Here is an 11,222-nt window from a genome sequence, read left to right as displayed (position 1 = left end):
GAACGACTGGCCTTGAACGTGTGATCAGAACGATTAGTGCATGAACGGCTACTTGGAACGACGGGTGTGACGGCTTGTTCGAACAGGTGGACTGATTCTGAATGAGCACTTGGAACAGGCTGCCCAACTCTGATTTTGCCTATATAAAGCCCACTTGTTCCACACTATCAACATACACTAAACATTCACTTCCAAAAATAATTTTAGATTTTTAGTAGCTAGTTAGTTAACTTATTTGGAGGATATTTCTGAGACCCTGCGATCAAGGGCGAATTTTGTTGGTGATTTTAATGTGATCTAAAGAATGATTTTAATGAATTGAATTTACTAAGTTGAATGTATTAGCTATCTATACATACTCTAAAACTGATTCGGTGAAGTGTGGAATACACATTCGTAAATAATTAAATAGATTGGGAAGTCGAAAGTGAGCTTGGTAATTTTAATATTATGGATAATTTACGTTTTACGTTCATATTTACATTTTGTGTCTATGTTTTGTCTCTACATTTGCGTTTTGCGTTTTGTGTTTACATTTTCTTTTGTGTTTTACGTGCGTGTTTACATTTTTCGTATATGTTTTACATCTACATACGTGTTTTACATTATATGGTTTACGTTATACAGTTTAAGATTTACGTTTACATTTTATGTTTTACATTTTATGTTTACATTTGACGTTTTCAATTTTTCTTTACATTTTACGTATATGTTTTTGAACTATTTAATTTAATTTTTAAAATGTATGTGCATCGCACGAGTTAAAAAACCTAATACAGTATATAAAATAAGTTTTTGGTTACTTATGTGTCAGGTTATGATTAATTTAAATTTACATATTATTTATGTGGCATCTTGTGGTGAATTTATAAATTAATTAGAAAAGATAATCAAATAATATTACATTAGTTTAGTCAACTAATTAAAATTTATAAAAACTTACGATCTTATCAACTTAACATATATACTAATAGCCAGATTTGGTCGTTTTGACCAAAATCCCACAACCAAACGATAATGGAAAAAAAACAAATTCCCCCCTCAAACTTTGAACACTATGCAATTTCAACCCCCAAATCAGGGGTGTAAAACATAAAATCGTTATTTTAATTAATAAACTCCACCCAAATTTTTAACGGGACATATCTTCTCGCTCGCCGCGAGTTAAATTTTTCTGACGCCACCGTTCAACTCGAAATAATCTTACGAACCCAACGCAACTAACTATGCGCGAAACGGATGTTTTTCAAATAACGGTAAATACTTCGGGGTATCTTCCATACATATACATACACGTATAATAAACAACCAAACTACCGACATCATATCGATGACTCCGTTTCCTTTTTTTACGCAATCTTTCCGGTGTTAAAAACGCACAGACCATTATGTATACTAGGTACTAAACACGTGTATCCAAACACAACCGTAACAAAGCGTTTTTAATTCTGTAAATATTTAACGCTACGTCAACTATGATATGCAACTCGACAGACCCCGCGGCATCGCGCGGATCACTTTTACTAGTTTAATTCAAAACCAATAATTTGTCTGTATCTATTAACAATCATAGAATTTTGATCAGTAGTTATTCCTAACCATCCTATGTGGCGTCACAACAATTACTATTACTATTTTAAACTATTTTTGCATATGACACACATAATATGTTTCCTTAATTAAATTTATTTACTTTTTAAATTCTATTTTTCCACCCCAATAATTAGGCATGAACAAATAAACCGAAATATCGAAACCGAACTGGTACCGGTCTCAAAAATCGAACCGAAGGGGATTCGGTATCGGTTTCGGTTCCAGGAAAGGGATCCGGTATCGGTTTCCTTAATTAAAAATATTTACTTTTTAAATTCCAGATTTTATTCTTTATAATAGGCCCATATCATATACTCTATAACTTATATACTACGTAAAAATCTAGTTACCAAAGCAGCTTTGACCTTTAATCCAACTAGAATTATGAACAATACGGGTGTCTTTATCCCTTGCAGGAAACTCTTGTATATGTTTACATGAATTTTTGCTGAACTTTTTTTTTTTATATATAAACAAACAATGTATGCATTTATTCTGATAAGAAATATGGTAATGTGGCTATATATAGTGATGTTTGTAAATATTGTCATTCTTTTCTATTTTTTTTTTATTATCATGATTTGCATTTTGCTAAATACATTGTCACAGTGGCGAAGTCAACAATTTTTATCGTTGGTGTCATAAAACAACAATCGTTTTTGATACTGAAAAACCTTAATGTCATCAATAAAGTTGTAAGTTTTATTTTCATATATAGTAGTAATAAAATTACTGTCATAACCCTGTAAACAGTAACAGGTCATGATAGTTAGTATTAGAGGATAATTTATTATTACTAACTATTAATTGATCATAATCTAAAATTATGTAAAAAGTCAATAAGAATGAAATTGTTATAAAAGAACAATATCCTTTCCCTTCTTCTTATCAAATTGAAAGCTTAAATAAGTAATATTATTTTCAATTAAAAGATCTTAGCTATCCATTCAATCTCATTACATGATTACAACTATTGAATCTAATCTTGAAAAGATTATTACCTAATACTGTTTTCAATTTAAATGAATTTTACATCACTACCCTTAAATTAAACTACAATTTTAAATTTGATAATAATAAATAATAATAACTGTTAATTAATAAACAAACGGATTCCATATAAAACGCCAATTAAAGTGTATTTCCATTTCAATCCATTTTTTTAATTGTGGTTTTTGTAAAATTTAAATCCCTTAAATAGTTATTAACAATCCCTATCAATAAGACAATAAGGAATAATTTATGCCGGTTTGTTTAATTTTAATTTAAATTTATGCCACGATATGTATTTATGCCGACTTATTGTTTATATAAATGTCATATATATATATATATATATATATATATATATATATATATATATATATATATATATATATATATATATATATATATATATATATATATATATATCACAATCCTACATTTTATAACACAACAACTTTTTTCTTAAATACCTAATGGCCAGGGGCGGTTTTTAATGGGGACAGGCGGGGGCAGCCGCGCCCAGTGGATTTGCAATTTTCAGTGTAAAATTTTTGGATTTTACGACTTTGCCCCAGTGGGTTTTTTTTTGTCCCAAAACCTATATATTTTGCCCCAAAACCTTTAAATTTTGCCCAAAAATCTCCAAATTTTATCCCAAAACCTTCAAATTTTGTCCACAAATGTTAAAATTTTGCCCCAAAACCTCCTTAATTTGCTTAAAAACCTCCATTTTTTGCCCCAAAATCTCCATATTTTGCCCAAAAAATTGTCACGGTTTTTAATTTTTTTTTTTGCCCCCGGTGACTTGGAATCCTGGTACCGCCACTGCTAATGGCGAATGCTATCCATTTCATTGGATTGAATGATTTACATCCACGACAATCAAACCCTCATGTTTTTGTAAAGGTCTTTTCAGTTTCGAGGCACACCTTTTTTTCCAAATAATGCAAATGGAATTGAGGTCATGCTTATTGATCATCGGGTTCTAAAATTATATATTTCTTGCATATCACAAAATAGTTATGTTATTGTCATCTTACATTCTCTTATTTTTGTGTAGGGTAACAAGATACTTGAGTCAGTCGAAAAAAATTAATGTCACTGTTTGAGCCAATTTTTGTTGAAGGTATTTTTATACAGATTTCTGAATTCTTACATTCTCTTATTTCACATAAACTCCGTATCGTGTTCACTCATATCATAAACTTATTCTATTAATTTTCTTACTTTACAGTGGCGATAGGATTGAAGGAACTCTAATGTCAAACAATGCACTATACCGGTCTAACCCTACACCATTTTGTAACGAGTAATATAGATAACAGAGCTCCAATAATCTGCTTATGAACAATTGTTTCATACGAAATTGGCACTGTCTTTAAATATAAATTTTGAAATGGTAAACAGGTTAATCCTTAGAACAATATATTTACATCATTAATTTTTTCTTTCTTATATGTAGGAGTTCAAGCTGTTATAAACCATATTTGGGGAATTGGGGTTCTAGAGTTTTGGTAAATGAGAAAATCCAGTTCATAATAGACTACAAGGCTGCAATGAGAATTGAGAGTACATGGAGTCGTTCGGTGTTAAATCTCAGTGTTAAATTTAACACTGGATTTTAGAAAATTTTGAAAGTGTTAAGCATGAAAATTTTAGCGGACGCATTTTTTTACAAATTTGCTATAATTCGCTGTCAGTGTGTCTAATCTTGATGGGAACACTATTCTAACTTGGTTTTTGCTGTTCTCATGAGAAAAGGACAAGGAGGAAGCTCAGAAATAATAACTGAGCAGTTGCTGGTAATTGGTGAGTGGGTCTATCTACGGATAGAGTTTAAGTAGCATATCATGCTACTGTGGTTGACTCTTTTACCATGCATAGTGTAGGAATTGCCATGATAGAATAATACCGTTTGCCTGATGTTGTATGTGAATTATGTGTACACTGTGTGAATGGCACCAGTCGGACCTAGGGAGACTGGGGACTCGAGACCGTGCCTGGGAGAGGTTAGAGTCCGTATGAGGTCAACCGTGCCTAGGGGAGGTTGGGTCCATAGGCTACTAATTGTGGAGTATAGTGTGAATGATGCATCCCCTGCATCTGGATAACTATACTGTTAATTGAGTAGCAGGAACTATCGGTAGACTCAGGCCCGATCAGCTGGGAGTCGTGTGCTCGTACAAGCCGCCGATCCTCGTATTGTCTTATTGTATGCTAGTTGGTAGTTAGCAGGTATTGTTGATGTATATAGCTTGTGTGTGGCTTAAGTTATATCTGTTAGATAGATTCCATTCACTTAGCGGTGCGCTAATCCCCCACATGTTTCCCCCTTTGCAGGTTTAGGTACTGCTAGTCGGGATGAGTATGGATGCAGAAGACATGTTTGACAATCCAACTCTGATGTGAACTTTTGTATAAATAATGTTTTGTAATAACGTAACACCGTTGTGTAAACTTAAACTTAATTACTCAGATTAATGTAATGACGCGACTTATAGTGTGTTTGTTAATAAAGTCTTCCGCTGTGTGTTAAAAAAAAAAAAAAATGGCCGGTGTTACAAATATGAACCCATTATTAGAACATATAGCTATTCATTGACTTACTGTTGTGTCTTAATCAACAAATATAGTAATAGTAACATTGTAGAAATTACTCTTTAAGCTACTTGGATGTTTGACACATTAGAGTAAAGAATTAGAGTAAAGAAGGTGTTTGGATATAAATTACACAATATGAAAACCTATATAGTGAATCAAGTACATGGTTCTAATTTAGTTAGTTTCTTGATATAAACTGCTTTCATAATATGATTAATTTGTAGAATAGCTCTTTAGCCTACTTGAATGTTTGATCAATTAGAGTAGAAAAGGTGCTTTCATAGCAGATTCACAATGTCAAAATCTACATATTGATGGGGTATATGATTATAATTTACTTACTTTCTTGATAGGCATGCATTCATAATATGGAAATTTTTGATACATAACTCTTTAGCCAACTTAGCTGTTTGATCCATTCGAGTAAAAACATGTTTACTTATCAAAATCACAGTGTCAAAACATACATAATGATGGAGTACATAGTTATAGTTTAATTACTTTCTTGATAGGCATGCTTTCATAATATGAAAAACACAATTCAACATGTAGCTGAACAACTTGAAAAGCAAAATCAACTACGAAATCAGGTTTATCATTTAATTTCCCAATTTCTATCTATATTATTAAATCATAGTAAATAACTACAATTTGTCACTATTTATAACTTATATATTAAATTAATTTATTAATATAATTATTTACAGGAGGTCTCAATCAATGATGCCACTTGTGGTAAGAAATTTTTTCGATCCGTTATTTTTTTTATTATTTGTCTATTTTACACTACAAATCCTGTCAACTTTGCACAAGAATACAACATCTGACTACAAGAACTAGATCAAATGGTTATAAGTCTAAACAAAATGTTGAAGCAATGTACTGACAACGATATTGATCCAATAAACAACAATATCTTTAAACATTACATTAAGTTTGTCAACTAAAAAGTCATGCATCAAATTTTGAGATCTTGGAACTTGGATGTCTCATGTTGAACAATTTCTCGCATGGGTTGGTGAATTTAAACCATCACATATAGTCACGGTATATATATTTTACATTTTCATACTTTTATCTACATTTGTACTTGTATTACATAAGATAATTACTTTTTGTTATTTTCTCACAAACAACAATGTGTATGTTTACTTATTATTAATACAATATGATTTTATATTTCAGTTAATTATTAATCACGTCCTACTAAGCGAACAACAAGCAAAAAAGATGAAAACTTTGAAAATAGCAGCTCTGAAGGAAGAAATGAACATTACAACTGACATCGCAAATTTGCAGGATACTTTAAGTAATTCTTTTTCAGGAAAATTATTTGTTGATAAAGTATACTTTTCTTCTATGAATAATTTCTCAAATCAAATGTCAGAAAACCTAGGCAAATTATCTATTGTCAAAAACTATTATGATCAGGTAACCTCTCAACTATCTATTTTTTTGATAAATTACAATGAATGTATACATAACATATGCAATCCTATTTAGTTTTTAATTTTTTTCTTTAACACGAAGATAAATTACGTATTAATATCTCGAAGAAGATGCAAGATATACATACTAACTATAAGACAAAGATCGTTGGCATTGCTTATACTTCACAACTATCAAAATCGATTAAGTTCCTTTAATCATCAATGAGAATCCATACCTATATAAATAATGCTTATTTTTTTATTGTCATTACTTATTTCTATGTCAACAACATTTTGTTTTTATATCAACATCATTTCAACTTATTTCATATGCAACATTTGAATCTATAAACATTTATTAGGATTGTTGTGATATATTAATAATTTATTAAATGAAACTCGCGAAGTCGTTTGACTAGTAATAGTTTAATTGCTATACAATATTGAATGAAACTTGTATAATATTGAATGATATGATATGAAATATTATACTACGTAATTACACGTCATATAAAGTAAATCAGTTTTATTGGGCTTGTTAAAAAGTAATTGGCCAAAAAATTTAAGTGACCTGGAACATGAAACAAATACACTTAGCTGGAAAATTTCGTTGGGATCATTTGACCCGAGTATAAATAACGTGGCTACGCCACTGCTATGTCACTGATATCTGCTAAAAAGTCACGTTTTCATCTCGGTATTTGATGTGGTAGCGTGGGGGTACGTGATAGTACTATATTTTACTACGAAATACGTTACAAATTACACAAGTTTTAATTATTTATTTACAAATGGGATATACCTAAACCTTGCTACAACACTATAGGCAGTGTACCTAATCGTAGAGTAGTATAGTTTTTAGTAAGTCTGGTTCGTTCCACAGGGAGCGGGCTTATTGCACACTATATTTTTAAACAACTATATTTGTACAAAATATATATAATTATATATAATAATATATAAAAGGGGGTTTACCGTTTAATGACCGGTTTGTTGATTTATATTTTAAGCGAAGCGTATAGTAAATGACGATATTTAAATAACAATATAAAATAAATAACAATAATTAAAATGACAATAAATAAAAGTACGAGGAAAAATGAAATAAAATATATTATGCTTATTTAAACTTCCGTAACTATGATGTTTGACGTTTTGATTTTAATTTATTGTCCTGGGTTAATTGTCCTTTGTCCTGGATGTATTTGAAACCTATCTGGTTTTTGTCCACAATAGTTCATCGATCATAATTATAAAATACTCGGCAAATTTAACCTTATGCCCGAAGTCAAATATTCCAACTAACTGGGGATTCGAACTGTAACAAGGTCTTAATACTTTGTTTAATGAATACACCAGGTTATCGACTGTGTGTAATCCAAGGTTTTAATACTTTGTTAACAATTACACCAATTACCCTTGAATGTAATTCACCCCTGTTTCAACAAGTCTATTAACTATTAATCCAGTTCCGTGTCCGGTAAAATGAATAATTATTGGTATTTATAGATATCCCGCCCACCGTACCCAGTCAAGCGTATGTGGTTATATATAAATACGTCAAATTATAAGTTTGTCTATTAAATTAACAAGGTATTGTTTAGTTAATATAAAACCCATTAATAGCCCATAGTCTAATTTCCACAAGTGTCGTTCTTTTATCCAAACCCCAATTATGGTACAAAGCCCAATTACCCAATTTTAATATTTTTAGCCCAACATCATGATTACTTCGGTATTAAATAAGCATAATAATAACTTAGCTACGAGACATTAATTTAAAAAGGAGAACATAACTTACATTGAGTATTTATCGCGTAGTGTTACACGGACAGAATTTCGACTTCAAAAACCCGTAAAATAACCTTTACATAACCCGAACTAATCTAATATAAAACTACCCTATACTATATATATTATATATATATTTATTTATTTATTTATTACAGAGTATTATTATTATTATTTATATTCTTAAACTCGGCAGAATGCATGACCTTTTATAGGGATTTCTGATTTTTCAAACTCCGCGAGTCGTGGAGTTTTTGGCCTTCAAACTCCGCGAGTCGTGGAGTTTGATTTTCCAGCTCACATCAATTTGGATCTTAGCTTTGCCGACATAATATATAAATAAATATAATATATAAATAATTTTAAGAATTATTTAAATATTATATTATATTTATGTGCATAGTTGACTTGTAATTTTTAGTCCGTTGCGTCGAGCGTTGAGAGTTGACTCATGTCCCGGTTCCGGATTTTCGAACGTCCTTGCGTATTATTTTATATCGTGTACTTTGCGTTCCGCAACTTGTACTCTTGTCATTTTTAAACGTTTCTCATCAATAAATTGAACCACTTGGATTGTATCTTGTACATTTGAGCTTTTTGGTCATTTGCGTCTTCAAATCGTCGTTTTCGCCTTTTGTCTTCGCACTTATTTAATATAAACGATTACAACTTAAAATAGGACAATTACAACTAAATAATTTACATATTGGGAGGATATTGCTACTAAATATATGTTCATTTGGAGCACTATCAAATATCCCCACACTTGAACGTTGCTTGTCCTCAAGCAATACATAACTTGAAATAATATAATACATCACACGAATCACTTCTTTATTCTTCACACTTTATACATCAGTGATTTTGAGATGACGGTATAAACAATGATAGTAACGATAGAACCATGGTTAAAGGTGGGTGTGTCATCCACAGTTGCCTCGGGTTTAGGTCAACGACACTTGCAATCAAATAGCCGATTTACTTTCGGTTTCCAAAGCAAAGTGCACATTTGAAAGGCGGTTTACAGTCCCACATGACTATGAAAATTTAGATCCGTTAGGAAATTGGATCTTTATGAAAACATTTAATCTTTTGAAAATTCAATCTAGCTTTTACCCTAGACAAGTTTTCCGGAATAACCCTTCACCGGTGTTGCAAAATATTTTTGTGGGTTTTGTGGGTTTCAGATTTGAAAATTTTAGCTCAAAACTTATGGTTTTGTGTCACCCACTTGCTATCCTTGTATTAGGAAAGCAACACATCCAGTTTACTTGCTCCGTATATTACCTTTCGGTAAACTACCATCCGATTGTAAAGGAAAGCGTTGAACAAGCAACTGTTAAGGCAATGTCCCCTGACATGCTTTTGATTATGGTCTATAACGTGTCGGATGCAATTACTATCCTTGGTAGGAGCAATAGTAAAGCTCACCCTTATAATTTTTCGGTCTGGCACAAGGTCCTGTCTTTGACCATGCTATGCAACCACCGTTCTTATGGTTGATACCCGAATTGGTTCATGTGACCTAATGAATTCCAGGTGAATTCCTAGGATTTTACGTTCAAAGGTAATGAACGCATTGAAAATGGGTTTTCAGAAAACAAATCGGTTTGTAATTTTGATCAAAATATTTTCTCGTTCAAGCTCGAGTTTAGATATCATTGAATTTCATGAGTTTGTAATTCTCAATCTTTAAGGTCAATCTCAAGGATTGAGTAATATCAGTCTTAGAAGCTGATTTTTAATCTTTAAGGAGATTATCCTTTCTGGGGATCTGATTCATTAGTCTTATCAAGCTAATTTGCACGGTGCCCCCCCCATTGTACGAGATAAATCCTTCTCATGGTTAGGATAAATCTGACCACTTGGCGACCCTGTTTGATGCTGAGGTTCGTGGATTTCCTGCTGATTTTAGAGATGACTTTTCTAGATTTTTCGTCAACCTACAGCTGGTCTGGACGACAATTTCTTGACCTAAATCAAGAAGCGCGTGTCTTTTTCGAAAGACTTTACTTCCTTTTAATGATGGAATTGATTCATCGTGTAGATCCATCTTTTCTTTCAAATATATTACAGTAAATCGGGTAAAACTGATTAAAATCGTCCAAAACAAAAGTACCTGCAATAACTTTACAGAAACATGTGATAGATAGTTTTTAATTGAATAACTTAGTACATTCTCCCCACACTTAGTTTCTTTCTTTGCCTTTTTATTCTCCTTTATTCCATTTTAAATGAATTCAATCGTTTTAGGGTGTTTCTCAATTTATGTCCTTTCCGAGGTAACGATAATTTCGGTATTAACGCCTAATTTTCATCGTTCATAAATATGTATAGACATGATTTTGAATTCATTTATTTGAAAATTTTTAAAATTTTCACAAAATTTGGCAAATAAACTAAGTGCAAACCCGAGAGAATTTATAACCTTTCCCCACACTTGAGATCATGCAATGCCCTCATTTGCATGAAATCAGACTATAATTATAAATTCACGAGGGTGATAAGTGTAGAAAAGTGATTAAAAATACCCAGTTTGTAATTACAAAGCTCGTCGAATGATAGATGGCGCGCCTCATCGTTCATTCCTTCTTGTTTTATCACACATGTTTTTCTTCAAAAATGGTTGCTTTTCTGGACTGTTTGCTAATTTTCGAAAATGCATCTTTCGTAGTGAAACATCTGACTAGACCCTTAGTACATTGTCGGTCCTAGACCATGCTAGTGTAGTCACTAAGCATATAAACTTCGTACGTGCACGCTGAAGCACAGCGGTTGTTGTAAGCTGTACCTCTGCTAAGTAAGGCCATGGAACCCGGT

Source organism: Rutidosis leptorrhynchoides, chromosome 2, assembly GCF_046630445.1.
Source record: "Rutidosis leptorrhynchoides isolate AG116_Rl617_1_P2 chromosome 2, CSIRO_AGI_Rlap_v1, whole genome shotgun sequence".
Classification (NCBI taxonomy): Eukaryota; Viridiplantae; Streptophyta; class Magnoliopsida; order Asterales; family Asteraceae; genus Rutidosis; species Rutidosis leptorrhynchoides.
Note: the sequence above shows the minus strand (reverse complement) of the source record.